General features: G+C 37.6%; 1 protein-coding gene across 1 annotated transcript in view; it reads left to right on the top strand.

Annotated features, from left to right (window-relative positions):
- Nucleotides 1–759: 759 nt before the first annotated feature.
- Nucleotides 760–22,088, top strand: part of vdrb (vitamin D receptor b) — a 53,004-nt gene continuing 31,675 nt past the window's right edge. The window contains exons 1-2 of the mRNA XM_062997039.1: nucleotides 760–975; nucleotides 1,556–1,664. The gene's annotated coding sequence lies outside the window, so the exon portion shown is untranslated. The remainder of the gene's footprint in view (nucleotides 976–1,555; nucleotides 1,665–22,088) is intronic.

Here is a 22,088-nt window from a genome sequence, read left to right on the forward strand (position 1 = left end):
CATAAAATGTGCTTTTATAAGGTTACTTTGGATTTGAAACATTTTAATTATTCAATTCATTTTCATTAACCGCTTTATCCTGGTCAGGGTTGCGGTGGGCCCGGTTTGACTGGGAAACATAGACGCAAGGGAGCAATACCTGGACAGGGCAATTCATCGCAGTGCTTCGGCCACCCTTCTCTCCTTTGAGACATAGCCAATCGTGTCTGCCAGCCAGCCGATAGGACTGCTGAGATTCAAATCCGGATCTCAGCAGTGGTGGGCTAATGAACCGCTGCCTCATCTGATCGACAGCAGAGCTTTTGTTTTATCTTGTTTGTAAATAGACAACCAAGTACTATCATAAGCTGGTTTTAGCTGGATTTTTCAGCATAGTGGAGTAGCGGAATATGGCAGTGAGTGATCCAATGCTTCAATCACCTTTTCCCCCAAACCTGCAATGACAGGGAAAAGACCTGGCAACCTTTCTTACAACATTAATTACGAATGGGGTATTTTAATTATGCTATGAATTTCATTCAAACATGATATAAGCTATCAGATTGTAAAGTGGAGCCCATAATGCCAATGCCTATATTAGGAGAACCGCATACCCAATTCCCCTGCCTGGCAAAATAAACCTGATGGCAATTCTTTCATGCTCCTCACACGGCCAGGGTTGTTTACCTCTTGGCAGCGTGACGTCACGACACACCCCTTCTGTGTGTGAGCTAGTGTGTGTGTGTACGATTGTACGTTTGTGTGAGTGTGTATGTAGGATGTGGGAGTCGTCCTCGTCCTCGTCCTGGACACGAGTTATCAAGCGTCGAACGTAATCGAATAGTCAATGGGTGGCACACAAGCCAAGCCGCCGATTCGCGTCTTAAATCTGTTATAAGCGAAAACTAGGCCGAGTGCGGAGAAAAAAAAACCAAGACGGGGCGAAAACACAACCGAGCACAGCGATTCTGGGTCCAAGTTCATCGTCCCGACGAGGTAAGTGCAAAGTTTCGTTCTGCCTCAAGACAACCGACACAAAAACTGACCCGATCGTCGCTCGTTTTTCGAAATAATCGAGGAAGAGAAACCGGAGGCGCACCGACCACCGAGCTCAATCCTCCGGGCTCCAGCGCTCTGGTGGTAGGCGGGTTTTCTTCCCCCCCCGTGCCTCGATGTGCTAGCTGGCGCCAACTTCTCGCCCCAGAAAAGAAACGCACGACCGAGAGGTTTCCTCCCAAGTTTCACTGGACTGAAGCGAGTAAAAACAAGGTCGGGGTGAATCGGGAATCGAAAGTTGCAGTGATGTAGGGAGGAATCGCGCAGCTCAGTTAAGTCGAGCGCTCATGTGCGCACACTGCGACCGCAAACAAAAGCTGCTAATGTGCTAATGTTAGGAAACCTGCTCGAGTCGAAATACGCTTAACTTCAAAAAGCCCAGACCTGCGCTTAGTCCCCAGTGTCGGGATCTTACAATCTCACAATCACCGCGCTGTGGTTTATATTCCAGCACGCATTTTTACAGACACCGAGGCGTAAATATAGAAACTTTCAATTGTCCCGTCGCGTTTGTTTTTAGGTTCATGAACGCGCGGACGCTGGATTGTGCTGAACGCTTGATTCAAGCCTCGAACAGAAAATACCTCAGGACTCCAATTCCTCTGAAAGACATGCAAAAAACAACCCAGGTAAGAATTAATGCAACGTTTTATGTGCTATTCCTGATCCTGTTTGCGCTGTTTCTTACTCGTTGGCGGTTTCCTGCAGCCATTTGCAGCTGCGACAACACACGCACACGCACGCGCACGCACGCGCACACACACACACACACACACACACACACACATATATATATATATATAAGATAAGTTACATTTACATTTTCAGCATTTAGCAGATGCTTTTATCCAAATCTACTTACAGTTATGACTGAACACAATTTTGAGCATTTGAGGGTTAAGGGCCTTGCTCAGGGGCCCAACTTGGCGGTGGTGGGGCTTGAACTGGCAACCTTTTGATTACTAGTCCAGTACCTTAACCACTGAGCTATCACTGCCCTGAAACATTGTTAAACATCCTTAAACATCCACAGTTAACAAACATTTGCACATATTAATGGACACATATTATTAATAAACACTTAATGCACATGTAATATTTCATGTTTTATATAGTTTATATAGTTACATTCAGCAAATACGTCAAAATTGTCCTTTAAGATTAGCAGAACAACAGTGCATGTTTTGTGTAGATAATGTGTCTACTCAATTTAAAGCACAAAAGTAACACATTTTAAAAAGCAGCATTTTTTCTTAATAGCATTTGTAAGTAAACCTCATTGGCCCTTATTTATTAAAGTTATATATGATTAAATCTGTTTATAAACTGAGTTCATAAAAAAAATTCCAGATAGTTATTTATTTGTTTTATCTTTGGCATTTTTGTAAGATTAAACTTGTGTGAGTTGAAAGTAATAGTTTAAGGAGCTATGAAATGTCTTATGTATGGATGCATTATTAAAGGTATTTTCAGTATATTGATTACTCTAAGTATTGTAAATAAACATAGAAAATAATATTAAAAACAACCAAACCCAAGCTAGATACAGATTCTGTTTCAGAAACACATAAGCACAACACCCTGCACAGAGTGCAATTAATCACCTTGACAGGATACAGAATTTGGATATTGAACACCCCTGGTCAAATTCCACATTAGTTGTGAAAATAAGTAAAAAACATCCTTGACAGTTAACAAACATTTGCACATATTAACGAAGTCACTGTTTCTTTGCTGAATTTAAGACTCAAGCAACATTTGTTGCACATTTAATATTTAATGTTTTATATAGTTTTCACCCCCCCCCAAAAAAAATTTGTTAAATTCAACAAATAATCAAAATTGTCCTGTAAGATTAGCAGAAAACAAAAGTGCATGTTTGTTTTCTGTAGATAATGTGTCTACTTAATTTAAAGCACAGAATTTAAACAGGGGTTCAAACTTGCACAAGACTGTATTTCTAAAATCTAATTAAATGTTAAACTTTCTTACACACTATTAGGTGACTGAGTGTTTAATCGAGGAAATGAATATGCTTATGCTCACATAAAATGTAAACACGTGTAATAACTGAATCTGACAACGCAAACTGATCTGCACATTCTTGATGTGATTCCTTATAATTCCAATAATGTTTGACTCATTTTAGGAGAATAAAAAGCATCATGTTTTCTTAATAACATTCATAAGTTAACGTTATTGGCCCTTATTTATTAAAGTTATATATAATCAAATCTGTTTGTATACTGAGTTAATAAAATGTTACTGATAGTTATTTCTTTGTTTCATCTTTGGCATTTTTGTAAGATTATACTTGTGTAAGTTGAAAGTGATAGTTTAAAGAGCTATGAAAAGTCTAAATTATGAATAGATTATTAAATGTATTATGTAATATTTTTTTATATTAATTACTCTAAGTATTATAAATAAACATAGAAAATAGTATTAATAACAATCAAAACCAAGGTAGGTACAGATTCTGTTTCAGAAACAAATAAGCACAACATCCTGCACGAGTGCAATTCATCACAAAACATCACATACAAACTCATTCCTGCTCATTCCAGTCTAAAGACAATTATTTAAAATAAACATATAATTTAATTATTAATTGTGTGTACAGAAACCATTGCAAGAATAACACACACTTATTACAAATCTGTCTTTATATATGTATATAGATAGATAGATAGATAGATAGATAGATAGATAGATAGATAGATAGATAGATAGATAGATAGATAGATAGATAGACAGATGTAACCTCACCAGAACTGTCAACATCTGATCCAGAGCATTTCAGAAGCAAGAGCTGTAAGCTGATAACTTATAAATTGAGTTTTTTTGGCCACAGTTACCAAAGGTATGTTTGAACAGGGTGATTTGATTAAAAGAACATCTTGTCAACTGTTAAGCATGAGGGTGGAGCTGTTACCCTATTATTATCCTGTTGTGGTTGTGTGGCAGCTAGCAGCACAGATAACATTGAATGTGCTGATAAAATAATGGATTCCATAAAATATTAGCAAATTCTTAAAGCAGGTGAAGTTAAATAAAGGTTAATCTTAGCATTGTTACCAATACTGGTAAAATATATCCTTACTTGGACAATGTGAATAACAGAATCATTACATCAGTTTTTCCTTCCCTGTGTTGGGTAACAGTAACAGTAAACGTGAACAATCGTTGCTGTGTTAAGTTCACTTATTTATTTTTGCTGTATTTTTTATTTATTGAATGAAGAGGTTTGCTGTTATTAACTGGTAATAACAGTGAATTAGTGTCTAGTGTTGTTGTGAGGTTATTGATTATTACACATATTTACATGAGTATTTAAAATGAAAAAGTGTGTTTTTTTTTTTAAATCTTTCTTTGCATGATTTAAGTGTGTAGTATGTTTACATGTTTCTGGCTCTGCTAGAAGCCTGTTGGTGGTATAGCTTGTGATATTCAGAGCAATATTGCTGCACTAAAACATAGTTGTTTTGGTTGGGTTGGGTTTGGCCTTATATTATCTCCTGATTGTGTATGTTCAACTATTTTAATTTGTATTGTTTTGTATGTGGTGTATTTCACATGTGATTTAATGTTCCAGGCAAATGTTGTTGAGCTTTTCTTACAAGTGATTTGTTTGTCTCTGAACACACATTTGTTGCTATAAGTGTGAAGGCATTTTTTATTGATTTATTTGAATATATATTTAATTCCTAGGGGTTGTTAAATTTGTGAAAAAGTAGTACACATAATGTGTTTAAAATGTCAGTGAATGCAGTACAGGTCTGTTAGTGGATGTAAACAGCTTCAGTGTGGTTATTATCAAATATTTATCTGCAGTGTTATTACATATATACTGTGTTTGGGAGTGGGTTTGGCATATCCTCAGGTTTTTTAGGTATTATTTTTTATTTCTGCAGGTATTAAATTGTAATAATTATTAAACACATTGTGTTTAACATGCCAGTGGGTCTGACCGGCCTGATAGTGGACATAAATAATTTCTAGAATTGTTACTACAGCAGTCGAGGAGAAATCCACACCTGTAATTGGTTTCTTTGCTGTGTTTTATTTCCCTGTCTAGTCTTAAACACATTTGAGGTTGCTAAACCTTAAAACAAATATTTAGTCTATCTGCCAGCATCTAGTTATTTTATAAATAATTAAAACTGTATTCCAGGGAGTCTGTATAGCTGGGGATTCTTTATTTCTACTCGTTGATAAAGCTGACATGCCCACACTACTATTATATATCAGTATATTTAAGTAAATCTGATATACTAATTGCTTTGTGATGGACTGATGATCTGATGGGGTGTTTTCTACCTGTCAGCCAATGAATCAGACCCACAGTGACCCTGACCAGGATAAAGCGTGGTAAAACAGACAATGAATGAACTAATTCCTTTGTAAATCTAATTTACACTGATGAGCCATAACATTTGGACCATCTCTTAAACAGTTGTTCATTTCACGGTCACATATACTATATATCAGACATTGGGCTGGTGGCATTGTACACCTGTTGAATGTAGCAGATATAGGCAGACCTGAGCGATTTACATAAGCACAGACGATAGGTTAGGTATCTACAAACAGCAAGGTCTGCATATGGGCAGCTGTGGTGAGACCCCACCAACTGTGGTTTGATGACAGACAAGACTTGAACTGTCAATAGGCTGTTGGGCTGCTAAGACTCATTAACACAAAGGATATAAACCATCAAAGGGCTAGTTACATTTTGGGATTGCTGTAGGAGTTTTCCCATTTTCTCAAAATTGTATCAAATATAATAATTTCCAATTCCCCAACTGTAACTCCTCAACCTCTTGCAACCCTCTTCCCCAATTTTTAACTAGGAGAGTCACAGCCCACAACATGTCTACTAGCCTGTCACTTCTGTTTACCTCCCAAGGGTTTAGACTCACAGAGAACCGTATCACATATAGAGAAACACACTATGCTATTTGTAGATTATCCACCCCTTGTGTAGGCACCTCGACCAGCCAGCACAGGTTGCATTTGCAGAAGCATTGAGGAACTATGTCTAACTACTTTCCTCAGGCACTGCCAATTGTGCCTGATAGCTGCCAGGTCAATAGCACAGAGATTTAAGTTTGAGATCCCATTAGACCAATGTGCCACCCTAACACGCAAATTGCAAGTAATTTGAATACTGACGATAAGGTGAATGTGTCACACCACACAGTGCGTTAAACCCTTATGTGTAAGGGGCTGTGTAGTTGCAAAAGGTCAAACTGTCGAAAGCTCCCACAGTGACCAGACGTGCATTGGAACTGGACATAAAAGCAATGGAGGAAGGTTGACTTGTCAGATGAATCCTGTTTTCTTTAGGATCATGTGGTCATCCAGGCACATCCTGGTGCATCCTGTACCCACAGAAAAGATGGCACCAGGATGCAGGATGATCCACCCAAAAAAAAGTACCTGCTGGTAAAGTTGTGGTACCAGATTCCCCAGGACTTCTTCAAATGTTTTGTGGAGTCCAGGACTTGGCGGGTTAAAGCTGTTTTTACAGCATATCAGGCGGTTGGTCTTAATGTTTTTGCTTACTATTGTAACTGCATTGTGTTAAAGTGCTGTAGATCCTCACCTGGACAATATACAGGAATAACCAAGGCCTACATGGTTAATTCCTTTTTTAAGTTATTGTAATTGTTTTGTTAGACCTTTCCTTAAACCATAACCACTTGTCTCTAGTAGACACTAGAAGATATTAGCAGATTATAAGAGTATCACAACAGCTGGTGGTTGTTTTGTATTGAGAGCAGAGCTACAGATCTCTCTTACACAGGAGTTCAGACTGCTGATTTGTGACTCACCCTCACCCACTTCAGTGTGCCATTTCTCGTTACTTTTTAGAGGATTGTGCTGCCATTCTAACACAATCAGATTTTGTAATTTTTTTTTTTCAGATGGAATTTCTTAGCCAATTTTTACAGCTGTTTGTTCTTAATTATGATATTAGTAATACATCAAGACAAGCTTTAGAATTTTACAAATAAATACCATGTGAGATTACTTTGCTTGTGTGTAATTTTAGTGTGACTTTAGTGTGATTTAGTGTTTATTGCACAAGTACTGTATTTTAGTTCCATATAATGTGTGTATTGTATTACTGCAGGTTGCTGAATCTGATTGATTGATACACATGGTGTGTTTATTTTCTCTATTGTCCCAGAACAGACGTGTTAGCGGACATAAACAATTTCTGTCGCTGACAACACACTGATAAAATAAGACCCTACGCTCATGGCCACACACCGTTATCTTGTGCGAGATTAGTGATGATTGCTGTCATTTTGTGTGAGGCACCAGGCTCTGTTTCAGCTGGTACCGTGTTTGTGTTGCCTCGCTGATCTATCACGCTGAAATACAGCGGTGTTATTCAGCGAGTGTGTGTGTATAAGCGAGTGTGACTAATACAATCAGTGTCAATTCAATTGATACCATTGCGTATGCTCTTTTATAGCAGAAATAATGGAGTGTGATTTGATGTGAATGAGCGTAAGATGAAGTAACAGGATTAACTTTGATAGTCTGGAGAAATTCCAGCTCCCTTCTCTTCTTTCTCTTGTGCTCTGTTTCTCTTAGCTCGCTGGTTTATGTGTTAGTGTGTGTGTTGGTATAACTCAGATTTTCTTCTAAAATGATTACAGGGACAATAGTGTGACAGGCCTTTTTGTCTTTTCATTTATGTTTAAAATGACTTAATAAATACATGACATGTATTATTTAATTACATATTACTTCTCTATATGAACAACAACTTCAGTTACTGCCTCATCTTTACTAGCTAGATAATAAATAAAATAAATTATATAAAAGTGATGAGTTTGGATGTTAAGCATAACTTGCTCAGCTTGATTAGTTATCTAATAAATTAATTATGACATTTAATTTAGATGTTTACATATAAAATGCTTAGATGCCCTTATTAAATTTACAATGGCTGAGAAAACCAGTTGTTTTTTTCTGGTTGGTTTAGAAGTTTTTCAATAAATAAAAATGTTTTTTTTGCAATAAATACATTAATAACCCTGATATTGACACATAATTGTCAAATTGCAAATATTGCAAAAAAGCTAATTGTGTTATTTAATTGATTTTAATAACAATATGATTTAATATGATTTTTCTTAATGTACTACTTATTAACAAAATATTTGCTAGATTTCCTTCAGATCACAGTTTCCATTGTTTAACTTTTTGTGTGTCAGTAATATATTTCATGTGTTCCAGCTATTGTTCATGTTTATTTGTAGATGCTCTTAATAAAGCGGAATGAGCTATTACAATCTACGTCAGATTCAGTAGAACAAATTATAATGTAACACAGAAAACAATAGTTATGTGACCAAAACAAACAAATGTTAACCACAATAGTTGGTATAACAATTACCCGGCTATGGTTTACAACAGGCCTGTTTACAAAAAGCGGTACTTTTCAGTGGTGAAAAGCCTAAAATATGGAATTCTTGTACTTATTTGCAAACATTGTGTGGCCACTTTCTTCAAAACCTTCACAGACAAACAGTTTAATGGTACATAATAATATTATTGTGCTGTCATATTTCTCACATTATACAGACTAAGTATACCCTTATTTTAATAAACATTTAGGTAAATTAGTAGCCAAAATCATAACAGTAAAATTATATAAATTAAAATTTCATTTGAACTGAATCTGTTTTATAAACAAAACCTGTTTTTTAATCATTGACTTGTATGTCTTGTAAAACTGTAAAGCTAATGCCTGGATTTGCATGTTTTTGAAGCCATTCTATACATACTATAACTGTATGTTATTGTACTAATGTTCATTTTGAGACTGAGAATATGAGTCTAAATGGTGTTTTTGTAACTCTAGAAAGAAGCAGTGAGGCCTTGACTCGATCCCCGTACGGAGGCCCGTTTAAGGGAAGACTTAGGCTGTGTATATGCATATGTGCGTATATGTGTTTGCGTGCAGACTGCTGGGATCAGACATGAATCAGAGGGACCCTGTTCAGAAGTACAAAATACTGTGGAAAGCGGAAAGGGGATTCACTCACACTTTTTGGTCGCGTGTGCGCATGCTACCGTTCCGTAACAGAGTACGTGGTGGAGTTACACAAGAGGCTCCGAATATTTTTTTAAGATCTATTTAGGGAATAAACAGTGAACCTTTTACTCAGTCCAATATACGTGCAATATACATGCAAGTTACTGATCAATGTTAAGCAATCATTAACTGTGTCACTAATCTGTACTTGTAGGTTAACGTAAACAACTTACATGAATAACTGAGTAGGGCTGGAAAAATCCGGAAATCTTTAAAGGACCTCTAAGCTCAAAATGTACTGGTATTTTCCAAATGATGAATACCTCTTAAATAGCTTAGTTAAATAATACCACTGATTTTACCAACTAAAATTGTGCTTAAGATGCTTAATCGTATCTTGATGCATCCGAACTATAATATAAAACATTTTTTATTTCAGTTTCATGGTTTACCATCTATCCCGGTGGTGGACCTGGTTTCCCAATGCAGTAACACCCAAGAACAGAATGCAAAGCTGTTGTAGCCCCCCCCAAGATATAGCCAATCATGTTTGTATGTAGATGCCCGATCGGCTGATAGCACCACTGAGGATTCGAACCCTGGATTCTTGGTGCACCTTCTATGTTCTGCTTGTCATGTATGGAAGGTGCAGCAAGAATCAAGTCCTACAAACACATCAAGTGCTTCAGTTCATTTTCACAGCATTGTTGTTGGAGCTAGACTAGCTACATGGACACCATTCTAAGAACACCAAACTGTTTATTTTACCATACAGAAAATAGCCTGGCTGCTTATCTTCCTTGAGTTCTGTTGGGTGGATCACCCATGTGAAAAGGAAGCTGTCCTCTAAGCCTAATACCTGGATAAACCACCTTAAGAAGCAATTACTGCAATCAATAGTTCAGACAACCAAAGGTCAGTATTTCATATTGATGTGGAAACAGATGTGGCACAGTTTTCTTTGCAAAATTGCTTAAATTCTGCCACATTTTTAAGCTTTTAAGCATATTCCACCACCATGTTTCAGCATAAACATTCTTATTCTTATTGTGGAATAACTGTGTTAGCTTTACACCAGATGTAGCCGGTCCTGTGTCTTCCAAAAAAGATCTGCGTCCTGTCCTTGGGTGTGTTACCGCGTAACACCCAGTGATTCTGGGGAAATCCGACCTTTTTCTAATGTAAGACTTTAATTCTGAAATTACACATTTGACCAAGTTAGCCAAATGGTGTGCTAAATCATTCATGCTAATGCTATTGCATTCAGTAGCAAACTGCATACTATATAGTGGTGAGAATAACAATTTTAGTGCGCTTGTTCCACATACTGTTTACATAATCCTGTGTGGTTTTGGCTGCTGCTGAATTGCTTGATCTTGGAGTTTATTTTGTAGAGCAGCAGTTTATACTTTGCATGATCATTCATATATTGGAAATAAGAGTAAATATGTTCTCTGACATGTATAAAATAACAGGTTATTTTAGGTCTTTATTGATTATTTTCAGTTATTTAAACTGGTCAGTTGGAGGTAGCCGAAGCAAAAAACAGACATAATGTTTATGAGATACAGAATTTCCATGCGCCATCCAAACTTTGTTACACTAGGGCTGAGTGATTAGGGCGGTAATTAATATCTAGATTTGGACATACATTTTTTTTTTTTTTTTACACTGTACTTCTAAACAACATTATAAACATTTTCTTGTGTATTTATTTAAAGGGGGTGTTGCTACTGTAATCTGAAGTCATGCATACTTGTTATTCTTTCAGCTAAAACAAAGTGTGTCTCAAATCTTGATCTTCATGTGGTTTTTGAGATAGTACTGGTTAGCAGCTTTTTAAGTGGTTTTGCTGAAGAGGTAGCTGCCAAAATTATTATTATTTTTATATTAAACCAGGTGAAGCATGTGATGTTGGTGTAACTGGTATTATTGTTAAGTTGTACTACTACCTTTAGTAGCAACTATCTTTAGGCTATTTGCAAATAATCAGCTCTTCTTGTCTGCTCAGTGTTTTCTATATCTATTTTGTTTAGCAGTTTCTAGGAACTGCAGATGCTAAAGAGCCACAGAGTGCTCAAACAAGTTTGCTTAAAAGTAGAACAATTATTCAGCAGGTTCCCTAGTAACATAGAAAACAAAAACAATTTATGTTATATTTTAAATACACCACATATATTTTTCATCTCTAAAGGAGTTCACTCTTCATTATGCTTTAGTAGAATTTAGCTTTAGTACACCTCTTACATACCCTAATATGGCTTTAATTTACCGATGCTACCGAAGGACTTGATTAGTTAGATCAGATGTGTTCAATTATGGCAGTAGATCTTTAGGAGCATGATTGGGCCCAAGTGCACTATTGTGCATTATAAAGGCTGCGTTCACAATCAGCCTACAGTGATTGTGCCCATGTGTACTGGCCATGTTTTTCAGGCCAACAGTTTAGAAGCAGACAATTCCTAACACATTGCCTAGGACCAAAAACCCTCAGAGGGGGCCCCTCTTTAAGGATTGTGAATGAGATTATCCTGGTTACATAATTTAAAGCATTTACATCACAGTGTGTTGCTTCTCCTGTTTAAGTAAAAGTTCTTTTTCCTTTTTTGTCAGATTTCTGACAATGCCAGTGCTTCTAGATACCTGTCAGTTGTTAAGCAAAGCTGGCATGCACATTTGATTTGTTTACTACAGAAATTCAGTTGTTATTTTTTTCATGATAATCTCAGTGGAAAAAACAGTCCAGAATCCAGAATCAAATCCCTGCCCAGCAATAATGCTTAATAAGAAATAACACACATAAAAAATTGCTCATTTTGGGGCGAATTCAGTGGGGGTAAAGGTTGCCAGATCTTTCATTTGTGTGCTTTCAAGGAATTTTATTTTAAAGAACTGTACATTTAACTTGTTAAAACACTTATTGACAAAGCATGATATAATAAAGCACATGTAAATTACATGTAATTAAACATGCATTGATCTGATATACAAATGCAGAAAAGCATTTTTAGTTGTTATTTTGAAATCCTTTACATTTAAAGCACTTAGCAGACTGAGCGACTTACAATTGTGACCAAATACAATCCAGGCAATTAAGGCCTAACACTGCTCACCTTGTAGTGATGGGACTTGAACCAGCGACCTTCAATAATTTATCCTATTATTGTTTATTCATCCAATTATTATTATTTTCATGGAAGTTTCATTATGTAGACTCCAGAATTATTTGAAATTAGGATGATTTGGGTCGTGGTGGGATGATTAGGATTAGATTTTGTTTTAGAGTTGCTATTTAAAACAACAACAACAATTGTAAGAAATAGTTCCTTAATAAGATCATTGGTTAGTGTGCATGGACACTGCTAAGTTCTGATGGGTGGATCAAGATAAGCCAGACTTGTAGATTTTTTTATTTACTTTTTCTCCAATTTTTTCCCCCCAATTTTCTCCCCTAATCTAGTTGTGTCCAGTAACCCTAATTGCGTTACGCTTCACCTCTACCGATACAACCCTCCACTGCTGACTGGAGAGCTTCGCTCTGACACGTGTGCAGTAGCCAACCGCATCTTTTCACCTGCACGAGGCGCGTTAATATGCGGATCAGCTTTGTGTACGGAGAGCCACACCTGATCAGCATTATTCCTCAGCTCTGCGCAAGCGCCATCAGTCAGCCAGCAGAGGTCGTAATTGCACCAGTTATGAGGAACCTGGTACGGCTTTTCCCACACTGGGAACAACAGCCAATCGTTGTTCATGTAGGCGCCCAGCCCAGCCGAATGGCAGACCTGAGGTTTGATTCGATGTATTCCAAATCCCAGCTCTGGTGTGCTAGCATATTTTACCACTGCGCCACCTAAGCGCCCAGACTTGTAGATTTGATAAGTACTGCTTAATTTTTGGCTTTGCAGGCAAGCATCATTGTTTTAAATTGAATGTGTCCAGCTACAGGAAGCTAGTAAAGAAAACGCAGCAGTCGTGCAATGTGGCAGCGTTTGGGTTAATTAAAAACAATGTGTGCGGCTGCATTTTGTATCAATTGAAGAGATCTGATGGTAGACATGGAAAGACCTGGCAGGAGGGAGTTGCAATTGTCCAGCCTCAAAATGACAAGAGACTGGAGGAGAATCTGGGTGGTTTCCATAGAGAGGATCAGATATTTCTGATGTAGAGGAGGAACCGGCATGATCGTGTCAGGTTAGCAACATGTGCCGAGAAGGATGTCTGGCTATAAAGGAAAACACTAAGGTTTTAATTATTTTCAGACTGTTTGATTGAGAGGGATGAGTAGATCCTGACATGGAGACATATCCCCAGAAATATGTGTCTTTTTGGAAACACAGCCCCCGCCACAATTATTGGCACCACTGTTAAAGCCAAGTAAAAAAGCTAAAAAATAAAGTAATAAGAGATTCATCATTTGCTAAATTAGCTTAATTTCACACAAGAAAGAGAAAAAAATAATACAGTTCAATTTAATCATAGAATTGAATTATCAAGGACTAATTACTTTGTAATGTTTTAATAATTATTATTAATTATTATTATTAATTAATTAATTAATATAATTTATTTTAATAAAAAAACTTTTATTGGCACCCCTGCATTTAATACTATGTATTTATACCTATTTTACTAAGTCTTCTCCTATAACATCTTGTAAGGTTGATGAATACAGTGCAGGGAATTTGAGACCATTCCTTCCTACAGAATCTTTCCTGATCATCAGTCCACTCTCCTCTTTAGCTCACCCATAGCTTTTCTTTAGGTTTAAATAAGGTAATTGAGATGGCCATGGCTTGATTTTGTGTTTGGTAAACCATTTTGGTGTTGATCTGGACATAAGTTGTGGATCACTGTCCTGCTGGAATGTCCTATGACGACCCATTTTTAGTGTCCTTGCAGAGGCAGACATTTTAACTCTCCATCAATAATCCTTGGGGTTTTAACTTTCTTACTATCCTCCACACTGTGTGTGTAGGCCCTCATCTAGATTATCATTATAAATAATAATAATAGTTATTATTATTAGGGCGGTACAGTGGCTCAGTGAGTAGCACTGTTGCCTCACAGCAAGAAAATTCTGGGTTCGATCCCCAGGTAGGGCGGTCCGGGTGTGGAGTTTGCATGTTCTCCCCGTGTCTGCATGGGTTTCCTCCGGGAGCTCAGGTTTCCTCCCACAGTCCAAAGACGTACAAGTGAGGTAAACTGGAGATCCAGAATTGTCCATGAATGTGTTTGACATTTCTGGTGAATCTTCAGTAATGAGTAACTACCTGTCCCGTCATGAATGCAACCAAAGTGTGTAAACATGGTGTTAAAATCCTAATAAATACATAATAATAATTATTATTTTTAGTCATGTGAAAAAAGAAACAAAACAAAAAAACAGTTTTGTGTTGAATTTTGTTGACAGAAATGAGCAGTTGGCTCAGCCGTTAATGTTTAAAAATCTTTGTAATTCTTGTTTAATTTACTTTATTAAAATGGAGGGACTGGAGAACAAAAAAAACTCTTTTTTGATAAAAAGACATGTATTTCTTAATTGGAAACCCCTCCTTAGTGTAAAAAATGCAGAAATCCTGCATTGGTTCTTTAATAGTAATCACCTACGCAGAACTAATGTTTGCACCCAGTGTAACAGCTACTGCTTCTGCTCTGGTGAATGACACCTCTCTGAGAAAACAAGTCCTTGAAAGAATGTAATACTGAAGAGTCTGTATTATCCCGGTTTTAAGTTATAGGAAAAATCTTGTCATGCTGTGGAAAATCTGCTTTTCAAAACTGTTGCTTAGCATTGACCTATATTTGTGCGAGTGCTGTGTTTTCCCTCAGTTTTTCAGAGAGCGACAAAGACAGACAGTTAGAGAAAAAGAATTGTAGTGAATGCTTGGCAAAGTTATTGTTGAAGGTTTCTGTGAAAGACACCAGATTTAAGTGTGTTCAGCTGAACTGACTTCTGATTTTTAAGAAAGTGTGCAGGGTAGTTAGTGTCTCCTCTGTTTTTATATACACTGATCAGCCATAACATTAAAACCACCTCCTTGTTTCTACACTCACTGTCCATTTTATCAGCTCCACTTACCATATAGAAGCACTTTGTAGTTCTACAATTACTGACTGTAGTCCATCTATTTCTCTACATACCTTTTCAGCCTGCTTTTACCCTGTTCTTTAATGGTCAGGATCCCACAGGACCACTACAGAGCAGGTATTATTTAGGTGGTGGATCATTCTCAGCACTGCAGTGACACTGACATGGTGGTGGTGTGTTAGTGTGTGTTGTGCTGGTATGAGTGGATCAGACACAGCACCGCTGCTGGAGTTTTTACTCAATGTCCACTCACTGTCCATTATATTAGAAACTCCTACCTAGTTGGTCCACCTTGTAGATGTAAAGTCAGAGACAGTCGCTCATCTATTGCTGCTGTTTGAGTTGGTCATCTTCTAGACCTTCATCAGTGGTTATAGGACGCTGCCCATGGGGTGCTGTTGGCTGGATATTTTTGGTGGTGGACTATTCTCAGTCCAGCAGTGACAGTGAGGTGTTTAAAAACTCCATAAGCATTGCTGTGTCTTATCCACTCATACCAGCACAACACACACCAAACCACCACCATGTCAGTGTCACTGCAGTACTGAGAATGATCCACCATCTAAATAATACCTACTCTGTGGTGGTCCTGGGAGAGTCCGGACCATTAAAGAACAGCATGAAAGGGGGATAAAAAAGCATGCAGAGAAACAGATGGACTACAGTCAGTAATTGTAAAACTTATATGGTAAGTGGAGCTGATAAAATGGACAATGTGTGTAGAAACAAGGAGGTGGTTTTAATGTTATGGCTGATCAGTGTATTCAATAAAATTCTTTTTTTGCATATCCCAGCTTGTTTGGAAGCTGGGGTCAGAGCGCAGGGTCAGCCTTTGTGCGGCGCGCCTGGAGCAGAGAGGGTTAAGGGTCTTGCTCAAGAGCCCAACAGTGGCTGCATAGCAGAGCTAAGATTCGACCTCTCAACCCTACAGTTGATAGCCCAAAGCTCTACCCACTATACTACCACTGTCTTCAATAATAGGATTCTAAATGACATATCTGAGTGCTGTTCTTTAGTAAAAGCGTGTGATTTAATTTCCTCAGTTTTGTTATTTATTAGATTGGCATTAATATTATGATTCAACTAATACTATTCTACATGCTAATAGTTATTTTTAGACTACAGTTTGTGGAAATTAAAATCAGCCCGCATTCAGCATTATAATGCCAACTGATGTGCAACATAGCGATCACTATGTAAAGCCTAGCTTTGGAAAAACAGTTAAGCTTTAAGTTTAGACTTATCATGTATTTCAGTTATGAGGAAGCAAAATGTACAAAACCTTTATGTTTATGCAAATGCTTTGTGTTGAGGTGTTTTTCACCTTTGCCATTCCTGTTAGTTCCTTACAAATATTTCGCTATAGTATTAAATGTAAATTTTTTTTATTTTATTTCTGCATTTTCTCCCATCTTAGTGTAGTCAATTTGTCTTCGGCTGCTGGGGGATCCCTGATTGCAGTCGAGGCCGGTATATTGCCGCTCACGCCCCCTCCGACCCGCACACAGCCCTGTGCAGAACCCTTTTTCACCTATGCACTGTGCACAGGCGCTCCTATCTGCTAATCAGGGTCCTTACACAGCGTTTGAAGACCCCACCCACGTAGTCCGGTCATCCCGCCCTAGCAAAACCTCGTCTGCTGCAGGCACTGCCAATTATGCCCGCTAGATGGCGCCCAGCCGACCGGTGGCAACGTCGAGTTTCGAACCGAGGAGTTCAGAATCTCGGCGCTGGTGTGCTAGCGGAATATCCCGCTGTGCCACCTAGACGCCAAACTGATGTATTTTTAACAACATGTAATATTAAAAAATATGAGTGACCATGTCAAGATCTTCATTGGCTTTAGTTTAACAGTTTTTCCTTAGTGGCATAACATAAATCAACTGCTTGTACAAGATGGTTTGACTTCTTTCTGCTATTTGGTGTTTATTTGCTTTGTGATTTGCCACCTTGTTCTTGTCCTGCTGAGTTCTGGTATTTATCAGTATGCACTATAGTATTTAGGGGAAATCATTAACACTGTTTACTGAACAAAGTGGATTTTTCAGTCAAATGAAGGAACGTTTTGTACAAGACCTCAAGATCTCTTAGATGAGCTTAAAAGATATAGGATAGAGGACAATATTACTTTCAATATTCTGCTGTGACGCATAACAGTAATAAAATGATACACAAGACAAGATGAAGACCAATAACCTAGCAATATCATGCTTTTTTTTATTTTAAAACATATGCCTGAGCGTGAGGTGCTAAGGTGGCACAGCAGGCTGATGCGCCAGCCCACCATCGTTAGGAGCTCAAGCTCTCATGTTGGAACTTTAGCTGTGGAATCGAACTGGCTTAACAGAAATTTATTAAAATCTGTTATGAATTGTCAGTATACACGCTTTTATTAAAGGATTTTAATAGGTGAAAAAACGTATGTGTTAATGATCAGCTCAGGTGTTTACATACTTTTGGCTGTTTAGTGTAGCTTTAATTTTTTATTAATAATTTGAAGGAGGTTCAGAGTTGTCATAGCATCTGGGCTCTTTGTGATCTAAATCCAAGTTTGACTGGACACACACACATACACACACACACACACACTCCTCTTCACATGTATAGGAGTAGCACTGTCGCCTCACAGCAAGAAGGTCCTGGAGCAGTCCGGGTCCTTTCTGTGTGAAGTTTGCATGTTCTCCCCGTGTCCGTGTGGGTTTACTCCGGGTGCTCCGGTTTCCTCCCACAGTCCAAAGACATGCCAAGGTGAATTGGAGAAACAAAATTGTCCATGACTGTGTTTGATATAACCTTGTGAACTGATAAATCTGGTGTAAATGAGTAACTACCGTTCCTGTCATGAATGTAAACAAAGTGTAAAACATGACGTTAAAATCCTAATAAACAAAAACACAAACATGTGTGGGAGAAATAAAATGCTTACAAATGGCTTTACAACTTATTATTCTGTTTAATGCAGACATGTCCAGCATGGGCAGTACCTGAATACTTTGCTGAAAACTGATCCTGATCAGTAATTTTGTTGCTTGTTGATATTATTTTGATGCTTTTTGTTGAAATATTTATTACTTCTTTATTTTTTTGTTTTTGTATTAATTATATAATAAAATCCCAATCATAGGACAATAGTATCGACTTCATTAATGTTTTACCTCTTACATCTAATGTACACACAAATGTTTTCTTTTATTATTTTATTACTTTATTATTATTATTTTTGGAAGATCTTTGTTTTGTTGCATTTGTAATTTCACTGTAGTGATATCAGAGCTGTTTCTACTTCTTATCTATGTAGTGCTGTAGTTTTCTCAGGTGGACTCTGGCCAAGGATTAGCAGATGTATAGTATACAACAGCAATTACTTTTTCACCCAGTGACCTAATAACCCCACACAGCGTCCCACTGTTTTGCTCAGTTCCACGCCAGTATCTCTGCTATGTTTACAGCTTTGTTCTGTACACTTGCTTTAATAAACTGCAGGATGGGATAGTAATGAATGTGATGAGCCTCATGCAAAGTGCAAAACGTAGAACTTTAAAAACTGTTGTCAGTTTTTCTTTGAGTTTCTCTTTGTGTGTGCAAAGACACTAAATAAGTTACAGGTCAGAGAAAACCTTTTTTTCATGTGTTAACAGGGCTAAAATGTCCTTATGGGTTGTGTTTGGAATAGTAAAAAAAATGTGTGTGTGTATGTACACTGATCAGCCATAATACTAAAACCACCTCCTTGTTTTACCATATAGGAGCACTTTGTAGTTTTAAAATGACTGACTGTAGTCCATCTGATTCTTTGCATGTTTTGTTAGCCCGCTTTCATGTTGTTCTTCAATGGCCAGGACTTTCCCAGGACCACTACAGAGCAGGTATTATTTAGGTGGTGGATCATTCTCAGCACTGCAGTGACACTGACATGGTGGTGGTGTGTTAGTGTGTGTTGTGCTGGTATGAGTGGATAAGACACAGCAATGCTGATGGAGTTTTTAAACACCTCACTGTCACTGCTGGACTGAGAATAGTCCACCAACCAAAAATATCCAGCCAACAGCACCCCATGTGCAGTGTCCTGTGACCACTGCTGAAGGTCTAGACGATGACCAACTCAAACAGCAGCAATAGATGAGTGATCGTCTACAAGGTGGACCAACTAGGTAGTAGTGTCTAATAGAGTGGATAGTGAGTGGACACAGTGTTTAAAAACTCCAGCAGCGCTGCTGTGTCTGATCCACTCATACCAGCACAACACACACTAACACACCACCACCATGTGTCACTGCAGTGCTGAGAATCATCCACCACCTAAATAATACCTGTTCTGTGGTGGTCCTGTGGGGGTTCTGACCATTGAAGAACAGGATAAAAACAGGTTAAAAAATAGTATGTAGAGACACAGAAAGACTACAGTCAGTAATTGTAGAACTACAAAGTGCTCCTATATGGTAAGTGGAGCTGATAAAATGGACAGTGAGTGTAGAAACAAGAAGGTGGTTTTAATGTTATGGCTGATCAGTGTATACTATACTTTTACTCTTCAACCATCTGCACCTGTTTTATTTTTTTCACACTTCTCTGAAAGATGTTGTTTGATGTAGAGTATAAATCTGTGTTGTTGACTGATAGCTACTTTGCTGTGTTGACTAATGAAAGAGGCGGTGATTGATGTTATAACACAGTTGATCCATAAAGTATTTGGTTAAGATTGTCTCTTAGCCAGACTGTAAATGATTTAATAAAAATGAAGCATGGTTCATAGTCACTTAATTTAATTATGTAATTAAATGTAAAATTAGCTATTGAATGTGTCTTTTATAGGGTTGGGCGGTATGACGATATTACCGTATACCGCGATATTCAAAAATGGTGACGGTATATTTTAAATGTGAAGCGCCGAATTTCTGCTTCAGGTTTACCTTGAAAACTGAGACTTTAGGACATGCGCGCATCCACAGTGAGGGAGGGGTGGGAGGGGTAGGCGGTTGGAGCTCGCTGATTGGCTGTGTGCTCACTGGTCATAACACAGAGAGACGAGTGAAGAGCCACACTGGCTAGCATTAGCTGTGAGCTAACAAGCAGAAACTGAAAAACGGCTCGTCTTTTAATTTTTCAAAATCAAAATTTTTTATCAGTTCAACCGGAAATGAACACAAGCGCGTGCATGCGCGGACATGTACTTATTTACCGTACCATTTACTTAAATACCGTATACCGCGGTATTTCCTGAAGACGGTATGACGGTATGAAAATCGGCAATATCGCCCAACTCTAGTCTTTTACTATATACAAGCACAGAGTTAGCTTAGCTGGCTAATTTAGTACAGTACTCAGATTAGTATTTGATAGAACGCTGTGTATGTGTTTGACCATTTCAATTCTAAAACTGTAATGAAAAAAATAATTAAACAAAATTAAATAACGTCATGGCTACATTTTTTTTTAATTGCTGTTGTATTTGTGTAGTTTTTATAGAATAAAAACTTCTGAAATGTATACATATACATCGATCAACTTTAACAATAAAACCACCTTTGTGTGTCTACACTCACTGTTCATTTTATTAGCTCCACTTACCATATAGAAGCACATTTTAGTTCTACAATTACAATCTATTTCTCTACATACTTTTTTAGCCTGCTTTCACCCCGTTCTTCAATGGTCAGGACCCCCACAGAGCAGGTATAATTTTTAAGGCACCAGTACATCACCTATAAAGCTTGTGTTTCTGATGTTTCTAGAACACTGTTGAGTTTTTTTCCCTGCTTCACTTTAATCCAAAGAAAGACCTCAGCAACTTTGGAAAATGTGTACAGCAGATGGGTCAAGGTTAAAAACTTGGCTTACCTTACTTAACTCTGTATTATCTGAAACACCATGATTATAGATTTCATAAGTGCCGATGAGTCACGTCGTTCTCACGTGTCCTGAAATGTGTTCACGTGTCTGTCGATATATCGCATGCTTTCAGACAGCGGAGTGGGTCCTGCGCTGTGTTCAGTGGAATGTTAAAAAATTCATCCGCTGTGTTACTGTCATGCTCATACATGAAGCGCTTTTCAGATCCCTGACCAGACCTCCTTAATCTCTTGTTTTGACTTTTCTGATTGCTTTACAGTTATTACACGTTTCTTATTTCTCACCTTTATACATTAAAGCTTTAATATGGAACTGTTGCTGTAGAAAATAATGAAACCACTAGACAGAATTTACTAGAGACTCAGATGGCAGAATTAATTCAGAGATTACTGACTTAGCACTTGCTAAATCAGAGTATTATTAAGAGGTGTGACGCAACATAATGTCACAAAATCATTTTCTGTGGTTGTATATTTCTACAGTGAGGTATTTATAATCCCAAACAGTTACATACTGCAGCTATAGGCTGCTGATTCACTCTGATGTTTGTGAAGACTTTTAACATGATGTTTGACCTTAAGCTATTGATTTCTGATTTCACATTTAGCCATGTTTGCCATTTTTATATGAAGTTTGCTGTAAAGACGACATCCAACCACTTCAGGTTTCATTTCCATCACAGAGAATTAATGTCTTTAATAGAGCATGTGTTCTTAGTGTGTATTTAGGATTTGCTGAAATACAGAAACAATGCAATATTAGGGCTGGCACTTGGCCCAAATCACTGGATCGGATATTTAGAAGGAAAAAAACATGTAATCCGATCCGATACTGTTGCTTAATGTAAATAACACTTAATGTAAATAACACTTAATGTAAATAACACTTAATGTAAATAACACTTAATGTAAATAAGGCCATTGTTTGTGTGTAAAGCAAATAAACACACAAGATACGTTCCAACAAAGTGCCGTTTATTGCCTGATTGCTTCTTGGACAAATGTTTAATAGTATTTTTATAGTGCCATTAAATGTTCATTTTGGTCTAGCTGA

Source organism: Trichomycterus rosablanca, chromosome 6 (genome assembly GCF_030014385.1).
Source record: "Trichomycterus rosablanca isolate fTriRos1 chromosome 6, fTriRos1.hap1, whole genome shotgun sequence".
Lineage (NCBI taxonomy): Eukaryota > Metazoa > Chordata > Actinopteri > Siluriformes > Trichomycteridae > Trichomycterus > Trichomycterus rosablanca.